General features: G+C 48.2%; 1 pseudogene; it reads left to right on the plus strand.

Annotated features, from left to right (window-relative positions):
- Window positions 1-22,477, plus strand: part of LOC134983218 (zinc finger protein ZFP2-like) — a 49,537-nt pseudogene that overhangs the window by 16,590 nt on the left and 10,470 nt on the right.

Raw genomic sequence — 22,477 nt, forward strand, 5'->3', positions numbered from 1 at the left:
CCTTTGGGTCACCACAGAAACCGGGGAGAAGGACATTATTCGCATTGGGGTGATCTCTAGACCACCTGGCCAGGGGCAGGATTTGGACAGGAATCTATTGTTGGACATCACTAAAATGGCTTTAAAGGGAGAAGTCATAATCATGAGAGACTTTTAGTTTAACTGATGCAAATTGGGTGGGGGTATTTTGCAAGTTCAGCTACAAGTGGCAAATTTCTATATTCCTTACAGGGAGCATCTCTCAATAAACAGCAGATATTTCCCTTCTGCATAGACGTGCGGTTGGGAAAGAAAGAAGTAAACCTCCTTTCTCTTTTATCCACTAGGGGACACTGGAGTCTTATACAGTAGGGGTGTGAAGCTTGCAACCGGAGGTGTGGCACAATCTAAAAATTATCATTGTCTGCACAGCCGGCTCCTCCCCCTTCACATCCCTCAGTTTGAAAAATTGTGCCAAGGAGGTACAAGCACAAGAAGGGAGCTCCTCCTCCATTTCAGTACCGAGACTGAGTTACCCTAATGTAAAGGGGGACGAAAGTCTTAAGAATAGAGAGACAATGATCCCTACTAAAGGGGATCTGCATCTCTCCTCAGAAAATCCGGAGCGCAGAGTCAGCAGTGAGTACTGGTTGTAAAGGGGCCCTAGTTACAGTTACACTTACGGTAACCATAGCTTCTTCATGGATCCAGGAGACAGTTTGACAGACTTCCTCCCGCGGACCGCACACAACGCTGCTACCTTCTGGCTCTTAGCCCTGGGACTCAGCAGCGCAGCTTCCCCGCCGCCCCCCTCCTTCCGCTGTAACAGAACAAACGTCTAAAACACTCCCTGGCCGGCTATACACTCCCGCTTCATGTCAGCTCCCCCGTCCGCCCCTCCTTCCTCTACAGACAGAGGGCTGAGGGAGACGCAGCGTGGATGTCAGCGGCAGCGTATACCGCCGCCTCTTAAACACACAGCGGGGCGCTTGAAAAGAGCATCCCCTCTCGCCGCCCGCTGAAACGACATATCTCTCATGGTGTTAGGGTCTCCTGTCCTGTGCTGCCACGTCGTCATGGCAACCGGGAGACAAGTGCTAGCGGAGTAACCTGAGCGCAGCTGATACTCCGGTTCGGGTCTTTTGCTGTGCAGTTGTTACAGGCTCTGTGCACGGCAGGGGATCCGGTGCTGGTTTTTGTGCTCACAGTCTGTGAGGTCTGAGTGGGGCGTGGACAGCACCTGCTTTATAAGGCCTCTTCTCAGGTTAAGCAGATGCTGCTGAATCTTTGTTGGTTAGTCAGTTTCTGAAAGTTAGCCAGTACTGTGTAGCTTTGTATTTGTTGTTGCTTACTGCAAATAGGCCTGGGGATTTGGTACTACACTCTGCCAACCCAGACCTAGCAGTAAGACTGGAGTCAGTCGTTTAGCTTGCTGGGGTTTTTTACTACTCTGTGAACTTAGCAAGTTTGCGGCTGTATTCTAAGACTTGCCTGCATAAATCCTGTCTCACTGTGCAAGGTGTCAGGTGTCAGCTTAGTGGCAGTAAGCTGAACCTGTGCACTGCAAGTGAGAATTAGGATTGTGGAGACTCTCCTTGTGTCTATCATTCCATCTCTGACCAAGGAGTTTACTGCCACACCCGTTGGTAACCCTTTAGGGTTTTGCTGTTGCCCTTAGCAACAGCATTTCGGGTTCTCTACGTATTAAAACACAACATCTTGCTTTTCCCATCTGAGCATTACTAATACTAGGGAGACACCCAGTTCCTTAGCCTCTGGGCTTCTCTGTTCACTTTGTGTGTATTTTGTTACCCTATCACCTTCTGTGTACGTAATGTCATATTTCCCAGTCTGTCTGTGAGTTCATTTGTTTTGCATACCTATCTGTTCAGACACCAGTACATTCCTGCAGGCACTGGAGTGCATAACAGTTCTGACACCTGTACATTCCTGCAGGCACTGGTGTGCATAACATATTCAGCAGCCTAGTACTCCTGTTGAAATTTTGTGGGAATATGGAGCATACCCCTCAAAATACGTTGCAACAGGTGGTCGATCAGGTGCAGGTCCTGACTCGACAATTTAATGATTTGTCCATTAAAATGCACATCTCCCAGGCCGCTGGCGGAGCTCCCGCAGCAGCAGCACCTTCAGGGGTTAAGGAGCCGAAAGTAAATCTCCCGGATCGTTTTTCTGGAGATCGCTCGCAGTTCTTTTGTTTCAAGGAGAGCTTCAAGCTATACTTCCGGCTTAGGCCTCAGTCTTCTGGGTCGGAGATTCAGCGGGTGGGCATAGTGATTTCCTTGCTACAAGGAGACCCACAGGTCTGGGCATATGGGTTGCAGCCTGACTGTCCGTCGCTTAAAAGTGTTGATGCTTTTTTTACGGCACTGGGCATGTTGTATGATGACCCTGACAAGACGGCCTCAGCCGAGGCTCAGATTTCGATCCTTAAGCAAGGGCGAAGGCCAGTTGAAGTTTACTGTACGGAGTTTCGGAGGTTGGCCCATGATACCCAGTGGAATGACCCAGCCCTGAGACACCAGTACCGAAGAGGTCTTTCTAACCAGATAAAGGACCAACTGGTACAATATCCCTTGCCTGATAGCTTGGATCAGCTCATGCAGTTATCCATCCGGGTGGATAGACGGCTGAGAGAGCGTAGGCTTGAAAGGGAGACTGAGGTTTCCTTCTTTTCCAAGGGAACCTCAGACTCTGAGGAATTTTCCGAGGAGCCTATGCAGATTGGGGCTACCCGCCTCTCCTCGCGTGAGAAGACGCGGAGGAGACAGCAGGGGTTGTGTTTGTACTGTGGGAATAAAGGTCATGTGGTAGTATCATGCCTAGAAAAGCCGGAAAACTTCAGGGCCTGAGGGTGATTGGAAATATCCTGTCATGCCAGAAGTCAGAATTTCCCAAGAAGAATTTTATCATTCCGCTGACCTTGAAGATCCTCGGTCAAACTGTCAAGACTGAGGCCTTTGTGGACAGTGGGGCCGACGGGGTTTTTATGGATCGCCAATTCGCCCTGAAACACTCTGTTCCCTTAGTACCCTTGGCATCGGAAATTGAGATTTGTGGGTTAAACGGGGAACCATTATCCCAAGGTAAAATTACCTCTTGCACTAGCCAGATTTCTTTGTTTATTGGAGCCACACACTCTGAAAAATTGTCCTTTTATGTGACTGTCTGTACTTTTGCCCCATTGGTGTTGGGGTTACCCTGGTTAAGGGCCCACAATCCTCAATTTGACTGGGTCTCTGGGGAGATTCTTAGTTGGGGTACTGATTGTTTCAGGAGTTGCTTGAGCCTTCCAGTCAGGCTCTCGCAGCTAAGTTTGCCAGGATTGCCAGGGTGTTATGCAGATTTTGCGGACGTGTTCTCCAAAAAAGTTGCAGAGGTACTACCTCCCCATCGCCCCTATGACTGTGCCATTGATTTGTTGCCAAATGCTAAGCTTCCCAAGATCAGGTTGTACTCCCTGTCACGTCCTGAGACTCAGGCTATGGCAGAGTACATTCAGGAGAACTTGGCTAAGAGATTTATCAGACCTTCACAGTCTCCAGTTGGGTCGGGGTTCTTCTTTGTGGGTAAAAAGGACGGTTCGTTGCGACCCTGCATCGACTTCAGGGAATTGAACCATATCACGATTAAAAACTCATACCCATTGCCTCTCATTTCGGTCTTGTTTGACCAGCTTCGTACTGCCACCATTTTTTCCAAGATTGACCTACGCGGTGCGTACAATCTAATCCGAATAAGAGAGGGGGATGAATGGAAGACTGCCTTTAATACCCACTCAGGGCATTATGAATATTTGGTGATGCCTTTTGGGCTCTGTAATGCCCCAGCAGTCTTCCAGGATTTCATGAATGATGTGCTCAGGGAATATTTGGATAGATTCTTAGTTGTATACTTAGATGACATCCTAATCTTCTCCCATTCCCTGGAGGAACATCGGAAGCATGTACGCTTAGTCCTCCAGAAACTCAGAGATCACCGGCTTGGGGCGAAGCTGGAGAAGTGCGAATTTGAAGTTCAGCAAATCGCATTTCTAGGATATATTATCTCCCCAGAAGGTTTCCAAATGGAGGGTTCCAAGGTACAGGCAGTCCTGGATTGGGTGCAGCCCACTAGTTTGAAGGCGCTTCAGCGTTTCCTGGGCTTTGCGAATTTTTATAGACGATTTATCGCTGGATTTTCGTCTATAGTGGCGCCCTTGGTGGCACTCACTAAGAAAGGGGCGGATGTTGCTCACTGGTCTTGTGAGGCTAAAGCGGCTTTTGCCCGTCTCAAAAGGGCATTTGTATCGGCCAAGGTGCTGCGACACCCAGATCCAGAGCGTCCTTTTGTGGTGGAGGTGGATGCCTCTGAGATGGGTATTGGGGCAGTGCTTTCTCAGATGGGAGTGTCTGATAATCGCCTTCAGCCCTGTGCTTACTTTTCCCGTAAATTTCCGCCTGCCGAGATGAATTATGACGTGGGTAACCGGGAATTGCTGGCTATTAAGGATGCACTCGAGGAGTGGAGACACTGGCTTGAGGGGGCTAAGTTTGTGGTCTCAATTCTCACCGACCATAAGAATCTGGCATATTTAGAGTCAGCGAAGCGTCTCAATGCCAGGCAGGCACGATGGGCTTTGTTTTTTGCTCGCTTTAATTTTTTGATAGCATATCGCCCTGGGTCAAAAAACATCAAGGCTGATGCGCTCTCGCAGAGTTTTGCTCCAATCCAGGAGACCACCGAGGAGCCGTTGCCCATTGTGTCCCCATCATGTATTAAAGTGGGCATTACCCAGGACCTCTTATCATTAGTCCTTAGAGCACAGGAGCAGGCTCCTCCAGACCTTCCGGTAGGTCTTTTGTTTGTGCCTCCTAGGTTAAGACAGTGAGTGTTCCTGGAATTCCATGCCAAGAAGTCGGCAGGTCACCCGGGTATTGCCAGAACTCGGGAGATGCTATCTAGGGCGGTGTGGTGGCCCTCGGTGGCTAAGGATGTGGATCAGTGGGTTCGGGCATGTGACATCTGTGCCCGAAATAAGACTCCTAGAGGGGTTCCTGTTGGCCCATTACATCCACTCTCTATCCCATCTAAGCCATGGACCCACATTTCAATGGATTTTGTGGTGGACTTGCCCAAATCCTCGGGGATGACAGCCATCTGGGTTGTCGTTGACAGGTTTTCGAAGATGGCGCACTTTGTTCCACTGGTTGGGCTGCCATCGGCCAGATGCCTGTCTGAATTATTTATGCTGCATGTTGTGCGTCTCCACGGGTTGCCACTTGATGTGGTCTCTGACCGCGGATCCCAGTTTGTGGCCAAATTCTGGAGGGCATTTTGTTCCGATCTCCAGATTTCTGTCAGCTTGTCGTCAGGCTACCATCCGCAGTCTAATGGGCAGACTGAAAGGGTGAACCAGTCCTTGGAGCAGTTCCTCAGGTGTTATGTCTCCAAGTGTCAGACTGACTGGGTTGCTCATCTGTCCATGGCGGAGTTTGCCTATAACAACGCGGCTCACTCTGCTACAGGGATCTCTCCCTTCCTTTGTGTGTATGGGCATCATCCTAAGGCCAATTCTTTTGACCCCCTGGACTCCACGCCTGGTGGTTCCTCTGTGGTTTCGGTCCTTAGAGGTATTTGGCGGAAAGTGAAGAAAGCCCTTGTGTCTGTGTCATTAGTGACCAAAAGGGTTTTTAATAAGCGGAAAAGACCCTGCAGCTTCAAATTAGGAGACTTCGTCTGGTTGTCTACCAAGAATTTGAAGTTGAGACAGCCATCTCATAAGTTAGGACCCCGGTTCATCGGCCCTTATAAGATCACCAGGGTTATCAATCCGGTGGCATTTCAGTTAGATCTGCCCCGTTCTTTGGGTATCAATAAAACATTTCATTGTTCCCTTTTAAAACGGGCGATTAGTAATCCTTCTTCCAGTGGAAGACCTTCCCCTCTTCTGATACGTGGCCAGAGGGAGTTTGTTGTTGAAAGGATTCTTGACTCCAAGGTGGTTCGGGGTCGGCTGTCATTTTTGGTGCACTGGAAGGGGTATGGCCCGGAGGAGCGGTCGTGGGTGCGCAGTTGTGATCTTCATGCCCCCAGACTGATACGCTCTTTCTTCTCGCAGTTCCCCGATAAACCCGGTGGTAGGGGTTCTTTGACCCCTCGTCAGAGGGGGGGTACTGTTAGGGTCTCCTGCCCTGTGCTGCCACGTCGTCATGGCAACCGGGAGACAAGTGCTAGTGGAGTAACCTGAGCGCAGCTGATACTCCGGTTCGGGTCTTTTGCTGTGCAGTGGTTATAGGCTCTGTGCACGGCAGGGGATCCGGTGCTGGTTTTTGTGCTCACAGTCTGTGAGGTCTGAGTGGGGCGTGGACAGCACCTGCTTTATAAGGCCTCTTCTCAGGTTAAGCAGATGCTGCTAAATCTTTGTTGGTTAGTCAGTTTCTGAAAGTTAGCCAGTACTGTGTAGCTTTGTATTTGTTGTTGCTTACTGCAAATAGGCCTGGGGATTTGGTACTACGCTCTGCCAACCCAGACCTAGCAGTAAGACTGGAGTCAGTCGTTTAGCTTGCTGGGGTTCTTTTACTACTCTGTGAACTTAGCAAGTTTGCGGCTGTATTCTAAGACTTGCCTGCATAAATCCTGTCTCACTGTGCAAGGTGTCAGGTGTCAGCTTAGTGGCAGTAAGCTGAACCTGTGCACTGCAAGTGAGAATTAGGATTGTGGAGACTCTCCTTGTGTCTATCATTCCATCTCTGACCAAGGAGTTTACCGCCACACCCGTTGGTAACCCTTTAGGGTTTTGCTGTTGCCCTTAGCAACATCATTTCGGGTTCTCTACGTATTAAAACACAACATCTTGCTTTTCCCATCTGAGCATTACTAATACTAGGGAGACACCCAGTTCCTTAGCCTCTGGGCTTCTCTGTTCACTTTGTGTGTATTTTGTTACCCTATCACCTTCTGTGTACGTAATGTCATATTTCCCAGTCTGTCTGTGAGTTCATTTGTTTTGCATACCTATCTGTTCAGACACCAGTACATTCCTGCAGGCACTGGAGTGCATAACAGTTCTGACACCTGTACATTCCTGCAGGCACTGGTGTGCATAACACATGGCTGCAGCCGCAGCTTCCCCTGCACTCGCCGGGACCCGGGCTATATCCCCCGCACACTTCCTCCCACCGTCGGTGCTAGTACGAGGGCGCGGAGGGCTGGAAAAGATGACGGGGGAACGAGCAGCAGCGGCTTCTCATACGCTGCTGCCTTATAACTTAAGCCCTGGTAGCTAGCAGCACAGCTCCTCCGCCGCTACCCTTCTTTTATAGAGAGTAGAGGCTATTCCATTTGGGGGTTAGATGATGTTTGATGAGTTAAACAAGTGGATTTCGCAGGCAACTGCAGTAACATCTACCTTTCTACCTACTTCTTACTCGAGCACAACGTCACACGTTATAGAAGGTTGCTCGGGACCAGTGTTTAAATTCATTCGATCGCTGTCGTACCGAGCCAGAAGAGGTTTTGGAGCAACAGACTCGTGGAACCAGAGGTAGAGGTCGTTCATAGTCGACACCAGAAAAGAGCGTCCACACAGTCCATTTATTTGCAGCATGAGGGCCTAGGTGCCCATTGCGAGCAGGAGCGTTACAGGAGGCAACTTCAAAGACTCCTGCATACAAAGGGTTAAGTCTCCAGTCCCAGATCCTCAATGAGGAACGGGATTTTATTCAAAACTTTTGGTAGTGCAAAATACCTTCATATCCCGATTTGAACCCCTCATCAGCCCCAAGAATCTTTATAAAGATCATAGCAATAGTGGTGACAAGATTGAGACAGGGGTCACGATCATACCTTATCTAGACAATCTACTGATCAAGGCCCATCTCAGAAACAGCTGATAAAGGATGCTTCGACATCTCATCAATTTCTCATTCAACATGGGTGGATTGTGAACTTCCAGAAATCCAACCTCATGCCAACTCAACGGATTCATTTCCTCGATCTCATCTTGGACACGATACAATTAAGAGTATTCCTACCAGAGAACTAGATCCAGGATCCACCTACACCTCTGTGCTACTTCTCAAGAAGAGGGTGGCGTCATTCGCAGCTCTCTGGTATGGAGGACTTCATTCCTGACCATTCCAGATGAAACTCATTGCTCAGGGAGCAGGTTCGCACTGGCTTCTACATTGAAGAATCCAGCTTCCACCACGCATACGAACCTACTTGATTTGGTGGTCGTTGCACAAGAATCTTGCAGCAGGCAAGAGATTCGGCATTTGGGATTGGAGGATCCTGACAACGGACGCCAGTCTCAGAGGTTGGGGTGCCGTCCTAGTGGAACAAATTCCTAACGGTTTGCAGATTCAAGATGGAATAATTCCAGTCAGTTATTGTGGGTTTAGAACATGGAGGGGTCATGGTATCCATGGACAAAAAGGATGGACGTTACAGGAGAGCAGCCTACCCATAAACATTCTCGAACTGAGAGCAGTTTACAATGTGCTTCTCTTAGCCGCAGACCTAGTCATGGGTCAACACTTAAAGATACAGTCGAACAATGTCACGATGACTGCTTACATAAACCATCAAGGAGGATGGCGTTAAAGGAAGCCACAAAGATCTTTTTGTGGGCAGAAAGGCGAAACATCATTCTCTCGGCAGTGTTCATTCCAGGTGTGGAAAACTGGGAAGCAGATTATCTCAGCCGCCAGGACATGCATCCGGGAGAGTGGTGCCTACATCCACGGATTTTCGAAATGGTGGTGAGGAGATGTGGTCAATATCCCAGGATAAAAGATCCAGCAGCAGAAGGAGTGGACGCATTAACACTTCCTTGGTGTTACAGGAGGATTTACATTTTTCCACCTTTCCCACTCATACCCAGGGTTCTGAAACGGTTGAAACGAGAACGAGTGTGGGCATTTCTAATCACACTAGATTGGCCCCGCAGGAGTTGGTACTCAGACCTGCGAGGGTTACTAGTGGAAGATACTTGGCGGTTACCTCAGAGGTAGGACCTGCTATCTCAGGGACTGTTCAAACACCCACACCTGCACAGGCTGCATTTAATGGCGTGGCTATTGAAACCCGGATCTTAAGAAACAGAAGGATACCAAGAACGGCCATTCCTACAATGTTTGCCGCTAGGAAGCCGGTCACAGCCATGCACTACTACAGGATTTGGAAGAGGTACATAGACTTATGTCAAGAATGTGGGTGGAATTCGACGATCTTCCACTTATCCAGACTTCTACTTTTCCTTCAGGCCGGTCTAGATGTAGGACTGAGGCTGGGCCCTCTGGAGGTTAAAATTTCGTTTCTCTCTATACTATTTCAACAAGCGGTTAGCATTCTTGCCAGAGCTTCAAACTTTTTTACAGGGGGTTCTGAGGATACAACCCCCTTTTCGTCCTACCACTGCGCCATGGGACTTAAATTTGGTGTTGGAATTTTTGAGATCTCCAACTTTTGAGCCGTTAGCAAGAACAGACCTGAAATATCTCTTTTGGAAGGTCACGTTATTGATTGCCTTGGTCTCGGCCAGGGGGGTTTCTGAGTTGGGAGCCTTATCGTGTAAGAGTCCTTTGAATGTTTCATGAGGATAGGGCAGAACTCCGTACAAGAGCAGGTTTCCTTCCTAAGGTTGGTTTCACGTAAACCAGCCAATTGTGGTCCCATCTTTTCAGGGTCTCGCAGATGGGGAAGTGTCCTTGGATGTTGTCCGAGCTTTAAGGGTATATGTACAAGTTACGTCGTCCTTCAGAAAGTCGGACCATTGTTTGTTCTTTATGATGGGCCAAAGAAGGGTTGCCAGCATCTAAGCAGCCTTTGTCTAGATGGATTCGACTTGCCATTCGGTAAGCTTATATTTCCTGTGGCAAACAGGTTACGGTTCAGACGGGTGCTCATACCACCAGATCAGTGGGTGCCTCGTGGGCGGCTGCCAGATGTGTTTCCACTACTCAACAGACAAAGAGGAGGGGGTGCAAATCCCCTCCCGTAAATTCCCTTCCGCACACTGAAAATTACCCTGTAACCATACCTGAACCTATCTGGTAATAAAATTTAGAGAATTAGTCACAAATGTTTGCAAACACATGTTTAGCTGCTGAGCCACGTCACGCCTTCTCTGATACAGCAGTCCTAACCTACATAATAGCAGTGCCCACATAGGGCCATGTAATTTGTCATAGTAGGCCTCATGATAAAGGCTATTACTAAAACACTTCCAGACAGAGAGCTAACTTACCCGGGAGCCACCCCCAGGATCTCCCATTGGCACTACAAGGAACAGCATGCCTTCCAAATGCTGCTCCCATTCAATTCCACTACTCAACTTTGCAGAGCGGCGACGTGGTCCTCAGCCCACACGTTCGTGAAATTTGACAAGTTTGATGCCTTTGGGTCCGGAGACTGTAAGTACGGACGTTTTTTTGGGAGCACTCTTGTTAACTTAATTGCAAATAAAATATAACCTTTAAGAAATATTCACTAAAAATTCATATAAATTGATCCTACTTAATTAAAAGAAAGATTACTATTGACTGAATTGTCTTACTATCAGTATTATATCAATCAGGGTGAAAAATATTTTATTTAGAAGAAATATATTCATATGTGTAATACTTTACCATCTAGAACACTGCCAGACAGCCGTGGGCTCTCCCTATTGGAAACTATAGGTCAGTTAGACTACAATAAGCCACTATACGTCAGTAAGACAATACAGTAAGAAACTATAGGTCAGTAAGACAATACAGAAGGAAACTATAGGTCAGTAAGACAATACAGTAAGAAACTATAGGTCAGTAAGACAATACAGAAGGAAACTATAGGTCAGTAAGACCATGCAGTGAGAATAGTGGGGATGGCGGTAGTGAATGAAAGGGGGAAGGAGTAGGGGGTAGGGAAAGAGCAGCCGGCAAGGGCATTAACTTGGGTATTAAAGTTTTTACCAAAATACTAAGTAATAACGATTATGGGTCACCGTTGCTGCATAAAGAGAATGATGCCCCTAGCACAGGGGGAAATACTGATCTTAATTGTATGTATGTAAACGCTAGAAGCATTACTGGAAAAAAGGGTGAAGTAGAAATCCTTGCAGCAAGCAAACAGTATGATACTATAGGCATTACTGAAACTTGGGATGAATCTCATTATTAGACAGTCAATCCTAGAGGGTTATACGCTGCTCAGGAGAGACAGACTAAATAAACGGGTGGAGGGGTATGTCTTTATGTAAAGCCGTTATTAAAACCTCATATATGGGAAGATATTCAAGAGTGGACTGTAAATACTGTTGAAACGCCTGGTATTAATGTGTCTGATGAGAAATTGTTACTGAAGCAAATTGAAAGAGCAGCAGGAGTAGGAGACATAGGGGTATATGCAATTACGGTCGAATTCCCGAAATTGGCGAAAAACTGGACTTTTTCACCCCCAAAAAAAATCGTCAATGCAATTCAGAACTTTCCGTCAAAAAAACAGAGTTTCAAAATTTGATTTTTTGAAATTCGACTTTTGTCAAATTCGACTTTTCTGCAATGGTACAAATGCTGCAATTCGACAAAAGTGTAATCAATTGAAGTTTGGAAATTCGCCAACAGTGCTTTTAGACAGTAAATTCGTCAATTTCAATCCGCCACACTTTGGTGGGTGAAACTAATAAAAAAAATGTAAAACATGTTTTTTTTGGTGTTTTTTTTTTTTTTTTGGTGATAGCATATCTATTTATATTAGAAGGGATTAGGTAATTGGTTTGTCTGTTTTGGAGGCACAAGTATTATTTATATATTTTGTAAAATAATATATATATTTTTTTTTAGATGGAATGGTAAAATCCCGGAAAAAAATGGCATGGGGTCCCCCCTCCAAAGCATAACCAGCCTCGGGCTCTTCGAGCTGGTCCTGGTTCTAAAAATCCGTGGAAAAATTGGACAGGGGATCCCCCGTATTTTTAAAACCAGCACCGGGCTCTGCGCCTGGTGCAAAAAATACGGGGGACAAAAAGAGTAGGGGTCCCCCGTATTTTTTACACCAGCATCGGGCTCCACTAGCTGGACAGATAATGCCACAGCCGGGGGTCACTTTTATACAGTGCCCTGCGGCCATGGCATTAAATATCCAACTAGTCACCCCTAGCCGGGGTACCCTGGGGGAGTGGGGACCCCTTCAATCAAGGGGTCCACCCCCCCCAGCCACCCAAGGGCCAGGGGTGAAGCCCGAGGCTGTCCCCCCCATCCAAGGGCTGCGGATGGGAGGCTGATAGCCTTGAGAATTGTGAAAGAATATTGTTTTTTCCAGTAGTACTACAAGTCCCCGCCAGCTGGTACTTGGAGAACCACAAGTACCAGCATGCGGGAGAAAAACAGGCCCGCTGGTACCTGTAGTTCTACTGGAAAAAAATACCCAAATAAAAACAGGAGACACACACCTTGTTAGTAAAACTTTATTACACAACTGCCAACACACACATACTTACCTATGTTGACCCGCCGACTGCCACAGTCTCCGTCGATCCGGGGTACCTGTGAAAAAAATTAGACACAGCACCACACATGCGACTACAAAAAGGATATCCTGGAGTTAGAAAAGGTTGAGAGGTGGGTGACCAAACTAATTAAGGGCATGGAGACTCTGGAATACGAGGAAATGCTTGCAAGACTAGACATGTTTACACTGGGAAAGAGGAGACTAAGGGGGTAATTCTGAGTTGATCGCAGCAGAAAGTTTGTTAGCAATTGGGCAAAACCATGTGCACTGCAGGTGGGGCAGATGTAACATGTGCAGAGAGAGTTAGATTTGGGTGGGTTATATTGTGTCTGTGCAGGGTAAATACTGGCTGCTTTATTTTTACACTGCAATTTAGATTTCAGTTTTAATACACCCCATCCAAATCTAACTCTCTCTGCACATGTTATATCTGCCCCCCCACCCCCTGCAGTGCACATTGTTTTGCCCAATTGCTAACAAGCTTTCTGCTGCGATCAACTCAGAATTAGGCCCTAAGAGGGGACATGATCAACATCTACAAATATATAAGGGGACAATACACAGAGCTTGTCTGGGACCTGTTTTTGGTAAGATCAGCACAGAGGACACGTGGACACTTTCTTAGGTTAGAGGAGAGAAGATTCCGCACAAAGCGGCGAAATGTTTTTCTCTGACGTCCTAGTGGATGCTGGGAACTCCGTAAGGACCATGGGGATTAGCGGCTCCGCAGGAGACTGGGCACAAAAGTAAAGCTTTAGGACTACCTGGTGTGCACTGGCTCCTCCCCCTATGACCCTCATCCAAGCCTCAGTTAGATTTTTGTGCCCGAACGAGAAGCACTCTGTGATCAGGACTTCCGGGTGAGTCACGTGAGCGGCTCTGTGATGACGTGTGTGTTGCCTAGCAACGTGTCCGTGATTAGACAGGCGCCGGGAAAGCCTGTCAGAGAAATGTAAACAAAGTGAGAAGGCATGTGAAATACATGCAGTGATGCTGTGAACAGAACTAGTGAAAATGAAAGCAATATAGTGACTGAAAGTTTAAAAAGATGTTTAAAAAGGCAATATTCAAAAAGCTGTACAGCAAAAAACATGCAGTTCTGTGGTTAGCAATAAAGGCACATGTTCTATAGGCATATGAGCATATTTTAACTGTATGTCCCATGTAAGGAAAAATAATTATTATTTAAATTTTAATATTTAAATTTTGATATTGACTTAGGCACTAAGCCCTGGCTGACGTCTATCTTCAAGAGGTACAAGAGAACGGAAAAAAGAGGGAATGGGGGAGGGTGGGAGGGGGAAAGGGGGAGGGGGGGGGGAAGAGAAGGGAGGAAAGGGAAACAAAAAAGGAAGGGAGGGGGGGGAGGGGTAGGGGGGGGGGAGGAAAAGAAGGAGGGGGGGACAAAAAATATGTACATGATCAGCAACAATAAATATTGGAGAAAAAGGGACAACATGGAATACTGTTGTGTAGTAAAACTTATGAGGAGACCCAGTGACATATCCCTCATGATAGAAATATGTTCCAAGTGAATTTTTCGTTGAGGCCCTTAGGTGATAATGCATCCAGAAGAAAAATCCATTTTGATTCACATTTGGATAAGGCCCCTTCTTACTTGACCACGAGTAACCTCAACCGCTGACGCAAAGTTCTCCTGAGCTGCTTAGAATAAGAAAAAGAAAAAGTTTAGTTTTAGGTTTTTTATTTTCAGTGAGACCTGCTGGCAACAGGCTCACTGCATCGAGGGACTAAGGGGAGAAGAAGCGAACTCACCTGCGTGCAGAGTGGATTGGGCTTCTTAGGCTACTGGACACCATTAGCTCCAGAGGGACCGAACACAGGTCCAGCCATGGAGTCCGGTCCCAGAGCCGCGCCGCCGGCCCCCTTACAGAGCCAGAAGCAAGAGGAGGTCCGGAAAATCGGCGGCAGAAGACATCAGTCTTCACCAAGGTAGCGCACAGCACTGCAGCTGTGCGCCATTGCTCTTCATACACACCTCACACTGCGGTCACTGAGGGTGCAGGACGCTAGGGGGGGGGCGCCCTGAGCAGCAATAAAAACACCTTGGCTGGCGAAAATACATCACATATAGCCCCCAGGGCTATATGGATGAATTTTAACCCCTGCCAGAATCCATAAATAAGCAGGAGAAAAGTCTGTGAAAAAGGGGCGGAGCCTATCTCCTCAGCACACTGGCGCCATTTTCCCTCACAGCTCCGTTGGAGGGAAGCTCCCTGGCTCTCCCCTGCAGTTACTACACTACAGAAAGGGTTAAAAAAGAGAGGGGTGCACTAATTAGGCGCAGTATTAACAATACAGCAGCTATAAGGGGAAAAACACTAATATAAGGTTATACCTGTATATATATAGCGCTCTGGTGTGTGCTGGCAAACTCTCCCTCTGTCTCCCCAAAGGGCTAGTGGGGTCCTGTCCTCTATCAGAGCATTCCCTGTGTGTGCTGTGTGTCGGTACGTTTGTGTCGACATGTATGAGGAGGAAAATGATGTGGAGGCGGAGCAAATTGCCTGTAATAGTGATGTCACCCCCTAGGGGGTCGACACCTGAGTGGATGAACTGTTGGAAGGAATTACGTGACAGTGTCAGCTCTTTACAAAAGACAGTGGTTGACATGAGACAGCCTGCGACTCAGCCTGTGCCTGTCCAGACGTCTCATAGGCCGTCAGGGGCTCTAAAGCGCCCGTTACCTCAGATGGCAGATACAGACGCCGACACGGATACTGACTCCAGTGTCGACGATGAAGAGACAAATGTGACCTCCAGTAGGGCCACACGTTACATGATTGAGGCAATGAAAAATGTTTTACACATTTCTGATAATACGAATACCACCAAAAAGGGGTATTATGTTCGGTGAGGAAAAACTACCTGTAGTTTTCCTGAATCTGAGAAATTAAATGAGGTGTGTGATGAAGCGTGGGTTTCCCCCGATAAAAACTGATAATTTCTAAAATGTTATTGGCATTATATCCTTTCCCGCCAGAGGTTAGGGTGCGTTGGGAAACACCCCCTAGAGTGGATAAAGCGCTCACACGCTTGTCAAAACAAAGGCCCTCTCCTGAGATGGCCGCCCTTAAGGATCCTGCTGATAGAAAGCAGGAGGGTATCCTAAAATGTATTTACACACATACTGGTGTTATACTGCGACCAGCAATCGCCTCAGCCTGGATGTGGGTTGGCGTGGTCGGATTCCCTGACTGAAAATATTGATACCCTAGATAGGGACAGTATATTATTGCCTATAGAGCATTTAAAAGATGCATTTCTATATATGCGTGATGCACAGAGGGATATTTGCCGACTGGCATCAAGAGTAAGTGCGCTGTCCATTTCTGCCAGAAGAGGGTTATGGACACGACAGTGGTCAGGTGATGTGGATTCCAAACGGCATATGGAAGTATTGCCTTATAAAGGGGAGGAGTTATTTGGGGTCGGTCTTTCAGACCTGGTGGCCACGGCAACAGCTGGGAAATCCACGTTTTTACCCCAGGTCGCCTCTCAACATAAGAAGACGCCGTATTATCAGGCGCAGTCCTTTCGTTCCCATAAGGGCAAGCGGGCAAAAGGTTCCTCATTTCTGCCCCGTGACAGAGGAAGAGGAAAAAGGCTGCAGAAATCAGCCAGTTCCCAGGAACAGAAGCCCTCTCCCGCCTCTGCCAAGCCCTCAGCATGACGCTGGGGCTTTACAAGCGGACTCAGGCACGGTGGGGGCCCGTCTCAAGAATTTCAGCGCGCAGTGGGCTCACTCGCAAGTAGACCCCTGGACCTTCAGGTGGTATCTCAGGGGTACAAATTGGAATTCGAGACATCTCCCCCTCGCCGTTTCCTAAAGTCGGCTTTACCGACGTCTCCCTCCGACAGGGAGGCAGTATTGGAAGCCATTCACAAGCTGTATTCCCAGCAGGTGATAATCAAGGTACCCCTCCTGCAACAGGGAAGGGGGTATTATTCCACACTGTTGTGGTACCGAAGCCGGACGGCTCGGTGAGACCGATTTTAAATCTATAATCTTTGAACACTTACATACAGAGGTTCAAATTCAAGATGGAGTCCCTCAGAGCAGTGATTGCGAACCTGGAAGAAGGGGACTACATGGTGTCTTTGGACATCAAGGATGCTTACCTTCATGTCCCAATTTACCCTTCTCACCAAGGGTACCTCAGGTTTGTGGTACAGAACTGTCACTATCAGTTTCAGACGCCGCCGTTTGGATGGTCCACGGCACCCCGGGTCTTTACCAAGGTAATGGCCGAAATGATGATACTCCTTCGAAGGAAGGGAGTTTTAGTTATCCCTTACTTGGACGATCTCCTGATAAGGGTAAGATCCAGGGAACAGTTGGAGGTCGGTGTAGCACTATCTCAGGTAGTGTTGCGGCAGCACGGTTGGATTCTCAATATTCCAAAATCGCAGCTAATTCAGACGACTCGTCTTCTGTTCCTAGGGATGATCCTGGACACAGTCCAGAAAAAGGTGTTTCTCCCGGAGGAGAAAACCAGGGAGTTATCCGAGCTGGTCAGGAACCTCCTAAAACCGAGCCAAGTCTCAGTGCATCAATGCACAAGGGTTCTGGGAAAAATGGTGGCTTCCTACGAAGCAATCCCATTCGGCAGATTCCACGCAAGAACTTTCCAGTGGGACCTGCTGGACAAATGGTCCGGGTCGCATCTTCAGATGCATCAGCGGATAACCCTGTCACCAAGGACAAGGGTGTCTCTCCTGTGGTGGTTGCAGAGTGCTCATCTTCTAGAGGGCCGCAGATTCGGCATTCAGGACTGGGTCCTGGTGACCACGGATGCCAGCCTGCGAGGCTGGGGAGCAGTCACACAGGGAAGGAATTTCATGGGCTTATGGTCAAGCCTGGAGACATCACTTCACATAAATATCCTGGAGCTAAGGGCCATTTACAATGCTCTAAGCTTAGCAAGACCTCTGCTTCAAGGTCAGCCGGTGTTGATCCAGTCGGACAACATCACGGCAGTCGCCCACGTAAACAGACAGGGCGGCACAAGAAGCAGGAGGGCAATGGCAAAAGCTGCAAGGATTTTTCGCTGGGCGGAAAATCATGTGATAGCACTGTCAGCAGTATTCATTCCGGGAGTGGACAACTAGGAAGCAGACTTCCTCAGCAGGCACGACCTCCACCCGGGAGAGTGGGGACTTCACCCAGAAGTCTTCCACATGATTATAAACCGTTGGGAAAAACCAAAGGTGGACATGATGGCGTCCCACCTCAACAAAAAACTCGACAGGTATTGCGCCAGGTCAAGGGACCCTCAGGCAATAGCTGTAGACGCTCTGGTAACACCGTGGGTGTACCAGTCAGTGTATGTGTTCCCTCCTCTGCCTCTCATACCCAAGGTACTGAGAATTATAAGACGGAGAGGAGTAAGCACTAAATTCGTGGCTCCGGATTGGCCAAGAAGGACTTGGTACCCGGAACTTCAAGAGATGCTCACGGAGGATCCGTGGCCTCTACCTCTAAGAAGGGACCTGCTCCAGCAAGGACCTTGTCTGTTCCAAGACTCACCGTGGCTGCGTTTGACGGCATGGCGGTTGAACGCCGGATCCTGAAGGAAAAAGGCATTCCGGATGAAGTCATCCCTACCCTGATCAAAGCCAGGAAGGATGTAACCGCAAAACATTATCACCGCATTTGGCGAAAATATGTTGCGTGGTGCGAGGCCAGTAAGGCCCCGACGGAGGAATTTCAACTGGGTCGATTCCTACATTTCCTGCAAACAGGAGTGTCTATGGGCCTGAAATTGGGGTCCATTGAGGTTCAAATTTCGGCCCTGTCAATTTTCTTCCAGAAAGAACTAGCTTCAGTCCCTGAAGTTCAGACGTTTGTAAAAGGGGTACTGCATATACAGCCTCCTTTTGTGCCTCCAGTGGCACCTTGGGATCTCAATGTAGTTTTGGGGTTCCTAAAGTCACATTGGTTTGAACCACTTAAATCTGTGGAGTTAAAATATTTCACATGGAAAGTGGTCATGCTATTGGCCCTGGCCTCGGCCAGGCGCGTGTCAGAATTGGCGGCTTTATCCTGTAAAAGCCCTTATCTGATTTTCCATTCGGACAGGGCGGAATTGAGGACTCGTCCTCAGTTTCTCCCTAAGGTGGTTTTCAGCGTTTCACCTGAACCAACCTATTGTGGTGCCTGCGGCTACTAGGGACTTGGAGGACTCCAAGTTGCTAGACGTTGTCAGGGCCCTGAAAATATATTTTTCCAGGACGGCTGGAGTCAGAAAATCTGACTCGCTGTTTATCCTGTATGCACCCAACAAGCTGGGTGCTCCTGCTTCTAAGCAGACTATTGCTCGTTGGATTTGTAGTACAATTCAGCTTGCACATTCTGTGGCAGGCCTGCCACAGCCAAAAATCTGTAAATGCCCACTCCACAAGGAAGGTGGGCTCATCTTGGGCGGCTGCCCGAGGGGTCTCGGCTTTACAACTTTGCCGAGCAGCTACTTGGTCAGGAGCAAACACGTTTGCAAAATTCTACAAATTTGATACCCTGGCTGAGGAGGACCTGGAGTTCTCTCATTCGGTGCTGCAGAGTCATCCGCACTCTCCCGCCCGTTTGAGAGCTTTGGTATAATCCCCATGGTCCTTACGGAGTTCCCAGCATCCACTAGGACGTCAGAGAAAATAAGATTTTACTCACCGGTAAATCTATTTCTCGTAGTCCGTAGTGGATGCTGGGCGCCCATCCCAAGTGCGGATTGTCTGCAATACTTGTACATAGTTTTTGTAAAATAATCGGGTTATTGTTGTAGTGAGCCATCTTTTCGAGAGGCTCCTCTGTTATCATACTGTTAACTGGGTTCAGATCACAAGTTATACGGTGTGATTGGTGTGGCTGGTATGAGTCTTACCTGGGATTCAAAAATCCTTCCTTATTGTGTATGCTCGTCCGGGCACAGTATCCTAACTGAGGCTTGGAGGAGGGTCATAGGGGGAGGAGCCAGTGCACACCAGGTAGTCCTAAAGCTTTACTTTTGTGCCCAGTCTCCTGCGGAGCCGCTATTCCCCATGGTCCTTACGGAGTTCCCAGCATCCACTATGGACTACGAGAAATAGATTTACTGGTGAGTAAAATCTTATTTTTTCGCGGTAAGGACAATACGTGTTTGGAATTCCCTGCCTGAGAGTTATAATGGCGGACTCAGTCAACACCTTTAAGAATGGGTTGGATAAATTCCTAATGGATAATGAAATTCAGGATTATGGTGCGTAGTCACTCACTATAGTTATTATAAAAAAAAGGAATAAACACAACGGCTGACATCAGCATCAGACAAAATTTAGTCCAAAAATAATACTGCACAGGAAACCACAAATAGGTTGAACTCGATGGACAAATTGTCTTTTCTCACGTCCTAGAGGATGCTGGGGTCCATATTAGTACCATGGGGTATAGACGGGTCCACCAGGAGCCATTGGCACTTTAAGAGTTTAATAGTGTGGGCTGGCTCCTCCCTCTATGCCCCTCCTACCAGACTCAGTTTAGAAAATGTGCCTGGAGGAGCCGGTCACACCTAGGGGAGCTCTACAGAGCTTTCTTAGTAAAAGTTTTTCTTAGAGTTTTTATTTTACAGGGAGGCTGCTGGCAACAGTCTCCCTGCATCGAGGGACTGAGGGGGGGGGGGAGGGTCCGCCCTGCGGGGTGTGAGCCACTGTCTCCGCTGACTGGACACAGAGCTCCAGAGGGGATAGATCGCTCCCCGCCACAGGGGAACGCTCACCCCAGCAGCATGCCGCCACCCCCTTGCAGATGTGAAGGGTGGCGAGTGAGTCACTGCCCCCCTAACAAGCGGGGGGTCGGTGTGAAGATGGCTACAGGGTAGGAGCGCAGTATTAACCGCTCCCGGACGGCTCGGCGGTACCTAGGTGTGGCGCTGTGAGGGGCGCCCTGAGCCAGCGCCTGACCCTACACTGACAATTCCAGCATGTCGGGATCTGCGGATCTCAGCCAGCACACAAAACCTCAGGCCAGTATAATCTATCAAGAGCGGGAAGACGACGCCATTAAGGGGGCGGAGCTTCTCAGAGTGGACCCATCAGCGTTTCAGCGCCATTTTCCTGCTTGCAAGTGGAAGATCAGTCCCTCCAGTGCAACTCCAGCTATCTGTACGGTACCAGGGGGGTGTAGAAGGGAGGGGAGGCTGTGTAAGACTCTGTCACCTATTAAGGGACACAGTCAGCGCTGGTTTAGGGTCTCCCTATACCTGTAATAGCGCTGTGTGTGCGTTGGCTCCAATCTCTGCGTCTCTCTGCCATTCTTGGGGGGGGGGGGACTGCCCAGTACCCTGTGTGTATGTGTGATGAGTAGTGTGTAACAGCAAACATGTCTAGAGACTCTGTCTCATATGCTGCAGAGGATTAATCTTCTCAGGAAGATCCCATCCCATGTAATCAGGATTGCACTGTTGTAGCGCAGATCCCAGCTAGAGAACCGGAGTGGTTAGCCTCTCTTAGGGGAACTATTTCTCAAATTTCTGAGAGGGTTACAAGAACTGAGCATGTCACTCAGGTATTACAATCCTCTATGGTTGTATGGTCTGATACTGCCTCCTCAGGGTCCCCTGCGGTACATTCTCACAAACGTGCGCTTGCCAAGATTACGCAGGATGACACGGACACCGATTCTGACACTGCAGACAGTGATGGAAATGTGTCGAGGTGGACAGCGTCACTTGCAAAGGGGGCGCAGTTGATGATTGAGACCGTACAGGATGTGTTGCGTATTTCGGACACTCCTCCTGAGCAGGTAGAGGAGGCCTTTTTCATGGACAGTAAGAAGGACCCTCTTACCTTTCCAGCATCTGAGGAATTAAATGCTATATTTGAAAAGGCCTGGGAAAATCCAGTGAAAAAATTACAGATCCCTAAGAAGGGTCTTGGTTGTTTTTCCATTCCCAGAGGATGATAGAATGAAATGGGAGTCTCCACCTATAGTGGACGCCTCTGTTTCCAGGCTGTCAAAATAAGTGGTTTTACCAGTCCCGGGATCTACCGCGTTGAAGGACCCGGCTGATCGCAAGGTGGATGCTACGCTCAAATCCATATATACGGCTTCAGGGCTATACTGCGATCTACTATTGCCTGTGCATGGATTTCTAAAGCTATAGCCAGATGGTCAATCACTCTGCAGGAGGACTTGACTACGATGGATAAAGGTGATGTTGATTTATTCTTACGTAACATTCAGTATTCTGCGAGGCCTACAAAGAACAAACCTCACACCTTCTTTAGAGGTGGTCGTGCTAAAGGAAAAAAGCCTGCTCCCGCAGGTTCCCAAGACCAGAAGCCTGCTTCTTATACCCACAAGTCCTCCGCATGACGGTGGACCACACAGCCTGGAGGAAAGTCAGATGGGACCAAGACACCGGCATTTCAGCCACGTCTGGGTGTCGTCTGGCCTGGACCCTTGGATATAGGATATGGTGTCCTGGGGGTACAGTCTGGAGTTTCAAACTCTCCCACCTCACCGTTTCTTCAAATCAGGCTTGCCGGCTTTGCAGGCAGATAGAACAATTCTTCTGGAAGATATCTGAAAATTGGTAGTGTCTGAGGTCATTGTTCCAGTTCTGCCTCATCAGTGGAACAAGGGTTACTATTCGAACCTTCTCATGGTACCGAAGCCGGATGGTTCTGTACGACCAATTCTGAACTTAAAGTATTTGAACCCTTATCTCAGGGAGTTTAAGTTCAAGATGGAGTCTCTGAGAGCTGTCATCTCAGGACTGATGGAGGGGGAATTCTTGGTGTCCCTGGACATCAAGGATGCGTACCTCCACATTCCCATTTGGTCGACGCATCAGGCTTATCTCAAGTTTGCACTCTTTAGACGATCACTATCCGTTTCAACCGAGGGTCTTCACCAAGGTGATGGCAGAGATGATGGTTCTCCTCCGCAAGCAGGGTGTGAACACAATTCCGTATCTGGATGATCTCCTGATCAAGGCAACATCCAGGG

The sequence above is a fragment of the Pseudophryne corroboree genome (assembly GCF_028390025.1).
Source record: "Pseudophryne corroboree isolate aPseCor3 chromosome 3 unlocalized genomic scaffold, aPseCor3.hap2 SUPER_3_unloc_10, whole genome shotgun sequence".
Classification (NCBI taxonomy): domain Eukaryota; kingdom Metazoa; phylum Chordata; class Amphibia; order Anura; family Myobatrachidae; genus Pseudophryne; species Pseudophryne corroboree.